Below are 12,206 nucleotides of genomic sequence, written 5' to 3' on the forward strand. Positions count from 1 at the left end.
CTTCATCGTATTGTTTTTGCAATTAAAATTGCAAACTGCCTGGGCGCAGTGGCTCATGCCTGTAATCCCAGCACTTTGGGAGGTTGAGGCGGGTGGATCACCTGAGGTCAGGAGTTTGAGACCAGCCTGGCCAACATGGTGAAACCCTGTCTCTACTAAAACTACAAAAAATTTAGCTGGGCGTGGTGGCAGGTGACTATAATCTTGGCTACTTGGGAGGCTAAGGCCAGAGAATCACTTGAACTCAGGAGGCAGAGGTTGCAGTAGGCTGAGATCATGCCACTGCACTCCAGCCTGGGCAATAGAGCGAGAGTCAGTTTCAAAAACAAAAAAAACAAAAAACAAAAACCAAAAAACAAAGAAAAACGAGGTTTGCCAATATTCTCATTACAAGTCAATGATAGTAAGGTTTATTTTAAGATACACAATAAACAATATCTACGTTTTTCCTATATTAAAAGTTCACAAACGAATTGATATCAGATGAAAAAAAGTGACTAACTCTCCAGTATCAACAGCACTGTGGGTTATTTAGGTCTGAACCATAAGATTATTGGGTAAAAGTTGGACAGCTGCTCAAAAGTAGTGGCAAATTCATTTTTACTTTTCACAGCAAATCCCTGACTTCCTGACTTCAAGAGTATTTTCCCAACCAATTTGGCACTTGGGCTAATTCTCAAAGTTACCCAACAGAGAAGCTAAAATACTGTAAGTCTTTAATACAGTGCAAAAAAAAAAAATAGCATAATTAAAACAAAAATCATGAAATCCAGTTACTTTAGTTCTCTTTAATATTGGGGCTAAAGGATAAGTGTACTCACAGGGTAAGGAGGCAGATGAGGATATTCAGAGATTAGAAAATATCTTCTGTGGATATGGCAAAGCTTTAAGAGAAGTTAACAGAACCAATTCTTTATTACATCAGTCACTGTTAAATGTATCCTTACAATTTTTCTTTTCCTTGATACTTTAAAAATTTTTTTTGAGACAGAGTCTCCCTCTGTCACCAGCTAATTTTTGTATTTTTAGTAGAGATGGGGTTTCACCATGTTGGCCAGGATGGTCTCCATCCCCTGACCTCGTGATCTGCCTGCCTCAGCCTCCCAAAGTGCTGGGATTACAGGCCTGAGCCACTGTGCCCGGCCTCCTTGATCCTGTTGTATCATTAATGCTTCTCATATTTACTAGTAGAGATTGAGGCTATATTTTGTCTCATAAGACGGAAAGGAAAAAAGAGATATTCTGATAAGGCTCACTGTAAGAGTTAGACATAGAGGAGGGTACGGTAATATCCTTACTATTTTTCTGAATACAACTTGCCACATGGAGATAATTCATTCCATGACGTTATTCAATGCTCCTTAGGTAGCACCTTGAAAATTCTACATAAGTTGTATGTGTATTTCTTTCTTTGTAAACAATATTTCCCTACTAATTTTAGCTGTGTGCTTTTAGATCATGAATTAAGGGGAGAAGTTATTTTTCTACTTAAAAAAAAAATCCCTTTATCTTATCACAGGCCGGGTGCGGTGGCTCATGCCTGTAATCGCAGCACTTTGGGAGGTAGAGGTGGGCGGATCTCGAGGTCAGGAGATCAAAACCATCCAGGCTAACACGGTGAATACCCATCTCTACTAAAAAAAAAAAAAATACAAAAAATTAGCAGGGCGTGGTGGTGGGCACCTGTAGTCCCAGCTACACGGGAGGGTGAGACAGGAGAATGGCGTGAACCCGGGAGGCGGAGGTTGCAGTTGAGCCGATATCGCACCACTGCACTCCAGCCTGGGGGACAGAGAGAGACTCCATCTAAAAAAAAAAAAAAAAATCCTTGTATCTCAACTAAATATTAACATTAGATGAACTTCAGGTAATCTACTTTTCCCAGTTTTTGAGAAGTAGAGAAAAATATGAAACCAGAAAAAAAACCTTTCAGTGACGTAACGCTTTCTGGATCTAGTGCCCTCTACAGTCAAAGAAGCAGAAAAGTTTTTTTTTGTTTTGTTTGTTTTTCTTGAGAGGGAGTCTCCCTCTGTCACCCAGGCTGTAGTGCAGTGGCAGGATCTCGGCTCACTGCAACCTGCGCCTCCTGGGCTCAAGCAATTCTCCTGCCTCAGTCTCCCAAGTAGCTGGGATTACAAGCATGCACCACCACGCCCAGCTATTTTTTGTATTTTTAGTAGAAAGGGGTTTCTCCATGTTTGTCAGACTGATCTTGAACTCCTGACCTCAGGTGATCCACCCACCTCAGCCTCCCAAAGTGCAGGGATTACAGGTGTGAGCCACCGCACCTGGCTGTTCTGTTTTTTAAAGAATCATAGACTACAACTTCTGGCACAAAGAACTTACCAATCTTGTTTTCTGAGCTATTATTATACCAGCAATTTTGCCTTTTTTATGCTTCATTTTTGCCTTCTTCTCACAGACTGAAAAACTGGCTACTACCTAAGTTAAGAGTCCTATGTCCCTTTCACATATTAATTTATTTCTTGGTTGGTCAGGAGTTTCCAAATACAGATCCATTTCACATTTTATAAAATGACATGAGATGTCATGGAGAAAAGAAAGTTGGGGGCTATTTCCATCAACAGTAGGTTTTGCTTGGTAGAATTCTAAATTATATTCTGGAATAAATAATGATATGTGTTCTATTTTCTACAGCAACCCAAAATATATTCAACAAATCGGTATCTAAGTGGGCCATTTAAATTTATTAACACATAACCTATCCTGTTCCAGAATTTGAAGAAGAAATGTACTGGCTGGATTAAAGTTACAAATAAGTGAGTTGTCAGGATTATATAATTTACGTTACTTTGAATGTAAATGAGCATTTGAATATATTAATAATAGATGGTATTTCTATTACAATCTACTTCACTTCCAGTATCAGATGCCAAATAGGGAGAATAAGTGGATTATAATTCATTAAGAAAAAGGCTCACGCCTGTAATCCTAGCACTTTGGGAGGCCAAAGGTGGGCAGATCACCAGGTCAGGAGTTCGAGACCAGCCTGGCCAACATGGTGAAACCTTGTCTCTACTAAAAATAAAAAAATTAGCTGGGTGTGGTGGTGCGTGCCTATAATCCCAGCTAATCAGGAGGCTGAGGCAGGAGAACTGCTTGTCCCGGGACCCGGGAGGTGGAGGTTGCAGTGAGCCCAGATCACGTGATTGCACTACAGCCTGGCAACAAGAGTGAAACTCTGTCTCAGAAAAGAAAAAAAAAAAAACTTTGAGGACTAGAGACAACAGAATAATATAACATTTCATTTTAAAGTTTTATTCTCATTCTAAACGTTTTTAAACCACCTTTTAAATATGTATTTATAACAATAACTATTTAAAAATTCCTTAAGTCTGAACTTCATTATGATGCTATCTTTGACTTCCCCCATTATCTCCAATAAAGATTTAAGTTGTTTTGTTTTCTTGTTTGCTTTACCAGTAACAGAAAAATCTCACAAAAGAGTATTAAAATTGAGTACTGTTTGCCACTGAGACATTTCTCTCCACGGAAATCTTTAGTAAAAGGAGAAAAATTTGCTGGGCGCGGTGGCTCACACCTGTAATCCCGGCATTTTGGGAGGCTGAGGTGGGCGGATTACCTGAGGTCAGGAGTTCGAGACCAGCCTGGCCAACATGGTGAAACCCCATCTCTACTAAAAACACAAAAAATTAGCCAGGCGTGGTGGCATGTGCCTGTAATCCCAGGTACTTGGGAGGCTAAGGCAAGAGAATTGCTTGAACCCAGGAGGCGGAGGTTGCAAGTGAGCCAACATCACACCATTGTACTCCAGCTTGGGCAATGAGAGTGAAACTCCATCTCAGAAGAAAAAAAAGAGAGAAAACTTCACGTGATCTGAAGAGAAACCAGAGTGTACCATTCGCAAATGTTTACTTGCAAAGGTTTTTGGAAAGATATTTGCAGACATTAAAGATGTATCAAAGTCAGCATTATTACCTCAAAACAGCACCATTAAATAGCCTTTTTAATTGCTAACAATATACATCTTAGACTATGCTGCCATTAAGATAATTGTCAGTTCTTTTATTAGAAATATACAATATATTTCTTTTTTTGAGACGGAGTCTAGACTACAATATACAATTTTCTTTTTCTTTCTTTCTTTTTTTTTTTTGAGACAGAGTCTTGCTCAGTCGCCCAGGCTGGAGTGCAATGGCGCTATCTAGGCTCACTGCAACCACCGTCTCCTGGATTCAAGTAGTTCTCCTGCCTCAGCCTCCAAAGTAGCTGGTATTACAGGCACCCGCCATCATGCCTGGCTAATTTTTGTATTTTTGTAGAGACAGGGTTTCATCATGTTGGCCAGGCTGGTCTCAAACTCCTGACCTCGGGTGATATGTCTGCGTGGGCCTCCCAAAGTGCTGGGATTATGGGCGTGCCCCACTGCGCTGGCCAATATACAATTTTCAAATGAGTGTTTTATTTTATTTTATTATTTTTTTGAGACGGAGTCTCGCCCTGTTGCCCAGGCTGGAGTGCAGTGGTGCAATCTCTGCCTTCCGGGTTCACGCCATTCTCCTGCCTCAGCCTCCCGAGTAGCTGGGACTACAGGCGCCCACCACCATGTCCGGTTAATTTTTTCTATTTTTAGTAGTAAAATTTTTGTATTTTTAGTAATAGAGACGTGATTTCACTGTGTTAGCCGGGATGGTCTCGATTTCCTGACCTTGTGATCCGTCTACCTCCGACTCCCAAAGTGCCGGGACTACAGGCGTGAGCCACTAATCCCAGCCCATGAGAGTTTTATTTTCCTGGAAACTACAGTAATTTTTAAACCACTATCCTTCCTTCTATTTCATCAAGTTTTCTACGTAAAAGAGTAAATACTAACAACAGCATCATACAACACAATAGATTAAAGTAAGGATGTGCATTTCTAATTTCCAGAGCAGGTATTTCAAACTTTAGGTTCATCAACCTCTTTTTTCCAACTGAGCAAAATAAAGGCCTGCACTAATAGTGACCTGTTGAAGACAAGGTATGAAGCAATTTTAAGTACATTTGAGGTTGTGAACACACCCAAAACAGGAAAAGAAAATCCCCCAAGTCTGTGAAGGCACCCAATGTTCCATTTAACTTATGGCACTTAAGATGAACTCCTTTGGAAACATAAACAAATACTTCTTGAATACAAAGGAAAATTATTATTATTTTGAGACAGAGTTTCGTTCTTGCTGCCCAGGCTGGAGAGCAATGGCGCAATCTCGTCTCACTGCAACCTCCGCCTCTCAGGTTCAAGAGATTCTCCTGCCTCAGCCTCCCGACTAGCTGGGATTACAGGCATGCATCACCATGCCTGGCTAATTTTGTATCTTTAGTGGAGACAGGGTTTCTCCATGTTGGTCAAGCTGGTCTCGAACTCCCGACCTCAGGTGATCCACCCGCCTTGGCCTCCCAAAGTGCTGGGATTACAGATGTGAGCCACCACGCCCAGCCTCAAAGGAAAATTATTATGCCTTAATTTGTGAAAATCATTTTATTCTCTCTTAGCATATACACAAATATTTTGTTCCCTCTCATTGTGAGGTCAGAATTTATGATGATTAGTAAATAAAACAAAGTCAATAACCAAGGAATGGCATCATGATTCTGTAAAATCCCGTGACACCAGCATCTGTGTGCTGTGTTGCTTCATAGGTTCTGGCTAACTTCATTCTAACTTTGGAACAGAAGTAAAGAAGTTAGGAGCAGGGGGTCCTTAGACTCTTTGGCGCGAGGGATTCCTACGGAACTCTTGTCAGAATGTTTTCTTTTTTTAATATAATTTTATTTTTTTCTTAAACAAATAGAGACAGGGGTTTTGCCATGCTGCCCAGTCTGCTTTTGAACTCCTGGGCTCAAGTGATCCACTGACCTCAGCCTCCCAAAGTGCTGGGATTACAGGCGTGAGCCACCCGTGCTCAGCCAGAATAATGTTTTTAAATGCACAAAATAAAATGCAAAGATATAACTGTCAAAACACTTTAACTGGAATTAACAACGTGCTTTTAAAAAATAAAATAAGATCCAGCAGTGGGTCTAATAACCACAGTAATTTTGAGGTAGCGATAAGCTTAAACAATTTCAAGATAGCTATAACGGCTGCATTATGGTATGAAGTACATGATTTCTGTTGGTGACAAAGTCACAGGTACTGCTAATACAACCATGCGTTTGTTGCCTATATTCATATTTGAATGAAATTCCAAGTTTAATTAGAGGTTAATTAAAAGATGTAATATTTTTCCCCCAAACAAGTTTACAGACCCCCCGAATTCAATAGACCTTGGGGAATCAATATGCAGACCCCAGGATAAAAACCTCTCATACGGGAACAGAAGAGCAGGTCAATAAAGTAAAAACATAAGTTTTGGTTCCCAAAACTCAAAAAGACAAATTATAAAGGCCCTGTTACTCTCCAAAATAGTCTAACACACCAGAGCAGTGTATAGATTTTCATTCATTCAATAATCTTCAAAAGGTTTGTATAGGAAGAGCAAAATTAGAGGGAGGACATATTTTTCAACCAATGATCAAATATACAGCTTATAATATCAGTACATTTTGAGGAAATTCTCCTATACAAAGGCTAAGTCATTGTAATTAAGTCAGATTCAACAATATCATGAGTTGTGATTAGCAACATGATAATGTAGATAACCAACAGAATTGGATCTTACTCTGCAAGAGAAATGGTCAGTGACACCCTTCAATGGTTCAGCCCATGCAACCGTCTCACTGGTGTGGTGGATGTGAACCCTTCCTATCATTGTGCATACTGTGATCCCAGAAGATTGTTATTGCTGGACAGGTGGGGTAGCTCACACCTGTAATCCCAGCACTTTAGGACGCCAAGGCAGGAGGATGGCTTGGGGCCAGGAGTTTGAGACCAGCCAGGGCAACATAGTGAGACCCTATCACTAAAAGAAAGTTTAAATATATTAGCTGAGTATTATGGCCCATGCCTGTAGTCCTAGCTACTCAAAAGGCTGAGGTGGCTCTGCTTGAGCCCAGGAGTTAGAGGCTGCAGTGAACCATGATGGTTTCACTGTACTCCAGCCTGGGCAAGAGAGTGATTTTATAAATTTATAAAGTATAATTTATAGATTTATAACTTATATACTCTTCTCAGGATGACACTAGGAACCAAACATGCCACCTAAACTAGTCCTTCCATTCATTGTAAAAATCTCCTGTAACCCTCCCTCCCTGCAAAGAGAAAAACATATAAACTAGGTAGCAGTATTACAAATGAAAAGTGGGGGGTTGGACAAGAAATAACAAAAGGGACAAGGGATTGGCAGAAACTGCATGTGGTAGGGCAGGGAGGCCTACTAGGAGAAACATTAAGATGATTCAGAGGTTTTAAGCCGGGCTACCTTCAAGAATGGTAGAATCAGAAGAAAAAAAACTAGGTTTGGAGATGAAGGAAACTTGAGAACAGGCAGAGATAATGAGCTTTAAGTGACATATTAAGTTTGAAATGCCCAGGAAGCAACTGGAAAAGCAGATCATCAATAAGAGTGTTCAATCCCCGTCCTTGAGGAACTTACAATCTGGAATCCTTTTATAGCTAGAGGTTTGCATTTAGTAGTGATTCTACCAGGTATTCCCTAAAAGCTGTGGGAACAGCAAAGCCCTCCAAGAAAGAGCATGAAAGACCAAAAGAAACGCCATCAATTTAAGGACAAAAATTTTAAATATTCTAAATACTAAAAGCCATTTGAAATGTTAACATCAAATGCTAAAAACACTTTTACAACTTAAAATAGTGGCCTTTTAAGAGGATATACCTCGATACATTTAAATACATTTCCAGAAAAAGACAGTGTCAATAACATACCATATTGTATTAAAACATAAACTTTAATTTAACTTGTCCTTCCTATTCAAATTGTACCTTTCTTTATAGAGGTATTCTAGTTAAATTAAAAATAAATGGTAGAATTAAAGCCATAATTAATTCCACTTGCAAACCACTAGTGAAATAATGAAAATAGGCTATTAATGTAGTAGAAAGAGGGATAACCAAATATATGCCTCTTGAAGGAAGTACACAGCAATATCTAGGAATTATACCTGTCCTCTCCCCCAACACTCCCACTCGGAAATCAAACCTGAACTAAATTTGTTCAGTCTTCAATCTAGCTACCAATTTACAGCAAATACAAAGGATAGAGGGACATATTAAACTAGGACATGTTAAATCTATACCTGAGGGACATATTCATCAACATCCAGGATGAGAGAAACTAGAGGAAAAATGGCCTGGTTCCTTCAACAAATATTAGGTTGGTGCAAATGTCATTGTGGTTTTTAAATTACCATTAAAAGTAATGGCAAAAACCACGATGACGTTTGCACCAACCTTATAAGGAAAATACATTACGAGGAAAATAATTAAGATGAGGGAACCTATAGATTAAAAAGTTTAAGAGACATCCCAAACAAATGTAATATGTTAATGTGTTTGGATCCCAAATCAAACCAACCAATTATCTAAAAACAACTGAGGAATATTTGAATACTGACTGGATATTTGGTGATGTTAATTTTTAAAGGTAGGTAATGGCACTGTGGTTATGATTTTCTCAAGAGTTATCTTTCAGATATCTATATTGAAATAAAACAAATGAAATCATTGGTAGAATTTGCTTCACAGTAATCCAGTAGGGTCTGGGGAAAGTAGATAGGGAAAGAGATAAATCGTGTCGCTCAATTCTTTGTGTTTTGAAATTTTCCATACTTAACTGTTCAAAAGGGAAAAAAGAAAAACACCATTCTCAGGGGTTGCCAACAAAAACTGAAAACAACAGTTTGAATTTTGTCTCCAAGCCTTACAAGCTGAGCAGCCCTGGTCTAGTCACGCAACTTCTTAGTGTCCCTGTTGGTTAAACGGAGACAAACAAATACCACCTAATAAACTTATATTCGTTCAAGCCAGAAAGGATATAAGGATATAACATGTTGAACGTTATATCCTTAACGTCTTTGACTTTCCCAGTCTCCCACATCTGGTTTCCACCAAATCCTGTCTGTTTCTCTACCAAATCCTGTCTTGTCCATCACTGTGGTCTCACACCACTCCAACGCCTCCTTTCAGCCTGTTTTCCACATCGCATACAAAGTGATGTTCCTAAAACGCAAAATCCAATCAGGTTATCTCCAGCCCCACTGAAAATCCTTTTTTTTTTGAGACAGTCTTGCTCTGTCGCCTGAGCTGAGCTGAAGTGCAGTGGTGTGATCTCAGTTTTCATTGCAGCCTCCACCTCCTGGGTTCAAGCAGTTCTCCTGTATCAGCCTCCCAAGTAGCTGGGATTACAGAAGCACGCCACCACGCCCGGCTAATTTTTTGTATTTTTAATAGAGACAGGGTTTCACCATGTTGGCTAGGCTGGTCCTGAACTCCTGACCTCAAGTGATCCACCCGCCTCCGCCTCCCAAAGTGTTGGGATTACAGGCGTGAGCCACCAGTGCCCAGCTTGAAAATCCTTAAACTGCTTTCAATCAGCTTCAAAATAAGAGCCTCCTTTAAATTTTTTTACCCTCCTTGATTCCTTAAAAATCCCTTTAATTTTTTTACCCTCCTTGATTCCTTAAAATGGCTTACAAGGCCCTCCATTTTCTCATACTATCTCTTCAACTTCTATCTCTTTCTATTCTCTTTGACTTTATGCTTTAGCTTTGGTAAAATTATTTCAGCTCTTGCATTACACCCTGTACTCTTGAGTGTAGCTTCAGTGTTCATGTCTGGAATGTTCTTTCCACCCATCATCACTGCCTTGCCTGGCTAGCTCTTTCATCCTTGAAGTCTCAGGTTAAACAGTATTTCCTCAGAGAGGTCTACCCAAATTGCTTCTATACTAAGTTGGGTGTCTCCTCACACCTACACAATACAGTATTTGTTCCTACAGGAACCTGTACTTACCGTAGTATAACAGTCCCTACTTATTTGTAAAGAGTATTTGCTGTGGCAATTATATATTTATCTGTTTTCCAGCTAGACTATAACTCTAGGAGGGCAAATGGTGAAATTTGTTCACTGCTGAATCCTAAGTCTCTCACGGTGCCCGGTAGCCAATAACAAACTGAACATACAAAATTCACAACAATCTGGACTGTTTTCCTCATACCCAAGTTCCATCTTCCTAGTCCTCTCAACTGCAACAAAAACAAGACAGCTATGAAGGCATTTACACAGAGATCTTAATCTTGCATAGGACTGAGCATTGTAAAGTGAATTGAAAACACGATGGGAATGCAGAACATAAGGAGTTGAGAAATCTATTTTCAGGCCGAGATAATTTGTATCCTAATTTACAATCTAAAGAAAACTCAGGAGTGCCAATCTAACAAAAATGAGTTCAATGACACACATAGTTTCCACCAAACCATAACAAGTTTTCAGACCTAAGATGTTAGATCACTTAATCCCTCCAGCCTCAGTTTCCTTATGGGTAAAACAAGGGATCCTGATCAGGGTCATTAGGGTCCTTTCCAGGGCTAATATATGCCCTAATATTTAAAGGCTAAAAGATGTAAATTAGTGAAACACTAATCATTTGTTTTCATCCTATAGTGATGATTTTTTTCCTTTTTAATCTGTTTAAGGACATTACAGTTCACCCCGTTAAGCACAACTAAACCTTCAAATCTATTCAGCTATAAAAATCTTACAAAATGCTCCTCAGATCAACTTGCATATTTCACAAAGGTAACTGCAATCTGATGAAACAACAGCATCTACCTAAACCCAAAATGAATTACTGAAATATATTCAACTTCTGTGTAAATAATAAATCTTACTCACCACGTGTTTTAAGTGCTAAATATCTTGAATTGTTGGTCATTTCTATGGCAATCTGAAGGCAAAGTTGTGCCCCAGGGTGTAAGACTTGCGTTTATGAGTACTATTTAACACCTAACTAAAAAAACCGAAGATACATAGTCTTTGCATCACCTCACTGGGCTGGTGGTTGAGATAAAAAAGTTGTTGAAACCAGAGTAATTTTTGGAAAAAAAAAAAATCAAAACAAGTTATAGTAAGTTACAGTAAATAAAGTAGCGAGTAAACATTTCACTGTTATCAGTAGCAGCCCAGTTTCTAATCAGCCACTGGAAACCCAAGGAAAGACTAAAGTAGTAACAAGTTTGTCTCCTGGTTTAGATTAATTACAAACTAGTTTTTGGCAACTGCTTGTTCCATCAAATATGTCACGACAAAGTAATAAAATGTTAAAACGCATGCTGGAAAAAAAAAAAAAAAGACGTACTTGGAACAAAAAGCTTGCATCGGACCAAGTGTAAACGCTATCCTCCAGATTTCTCTCAACAGGGCCGCCTTAAGTCCATGAGTAGAAGGGTGCTGCGGCGGACGCTGGCAGCCACAGGTTGAATGACAAAGAGCCCCCGTCAGCACCACTCCCAGGAGTCTGCGGGCTGCCCCGTCCCCTCCGCAAAGTCTACTCGAACCCTGCAGTCACGCCTTGGCTGTGGGGAATGAGGCTCTCCGCATCACTCTCGCAAGTCACCACGTGGGGCAAGGATCGGTCGGCCAAGAAGGTTGGGGCGGACAATGTCACGAGTCATAAATAATTCCTGCCCCGAGTCCCTTCCCTTGGAACAGAAGCGGCCAGAAGAGTCTGGAGGTACCACATGAAGCAGCCTCATGTTATCCCTTTTCCAGATCAAAGCATCTCTGGAGGAGCCTATTGAAGACTTAGAGGGGAAGGGGACTTCCCCAACGTCACCGGGCACTACGACCCAACTCCTCGGCCAGGCCAGGGGCCGGCATATGACCACGAGGCCCGCGGCTCGGCTGAGAGAGGCGCTGTCCCCAGCGCCTCAAGGTCTCCTTCACCAGCACTGCAGTCCGAGGCCACGCGACTGCCTGTGACCACGATGCCCTCTGCTGGGCCGCCTCCCTCCCCCAGAGACAAAGTCTCCCAACCCCGGAGGTCCCCTCCGACCCCACCAGGGAAGCGAGGGCACCGTGGGGTCCGCGCCGCGTGCCGCCGGCTGTTACCCAACTAACCGTTATAAGCGCGGATCGCAGCGCCGAGCGTGTGCGTGACGTGGTGGCGCGGGCTGGAGTTCCACGGGGCCCAGGGTCCGACTGCCGTCCTTCGCTCGCTGCCTCGTTTACTTGTTCCAGCACCTACGCAGCCATCCAGTCACGTAGCAGCTCACCACTTTGTCTGGTC

The 12,206-nt window shown here is 40.9% G+C and overlaps 1 protein-coding gene across 3 annotated transcripts in view; it reads right to left on the reverse strand.

The window, feature by feature from the left end:
• Positions 1–12,206, reverse strand: part of SLC16A1 (solute carrier family 16 (monocarboxylate transporter), member 1) — a 40,902-nt gene extending 28,696 nt beyond the window's left edge. For 2 of the 3 annotated variants that reach the window (XM_012000765.1, XM_012000766.1), the window contains exon 1: positions 11,277–12,192. The gene's annotated coding sequence lies outside the window, so the exon portion shown is untranslated. Of the gene's footprint in view, positions 1–11,276 lie in introns of all 3 variants that reach the window. The other variant, XM_012000764.1, reaches the window with a different exon arrangement.

The sequence above is a fragment of the Mandrillus leucophaeus genome, unplaced genomic scaffold, assembly GCF_000951045.1.
Source record: "Mandrillus leucophaeus isolate KB7577 unplaced genomic scaffold, Mleu.le_1.0 Scaffold64, whole genome shotgun sequence".
Lineage (NCBI taxonomy): Eukaryota > Metazoa > Chordata > Mammalia > Primates > Cercopithecidae > Mandrillus > Mandrillus leucophaeus.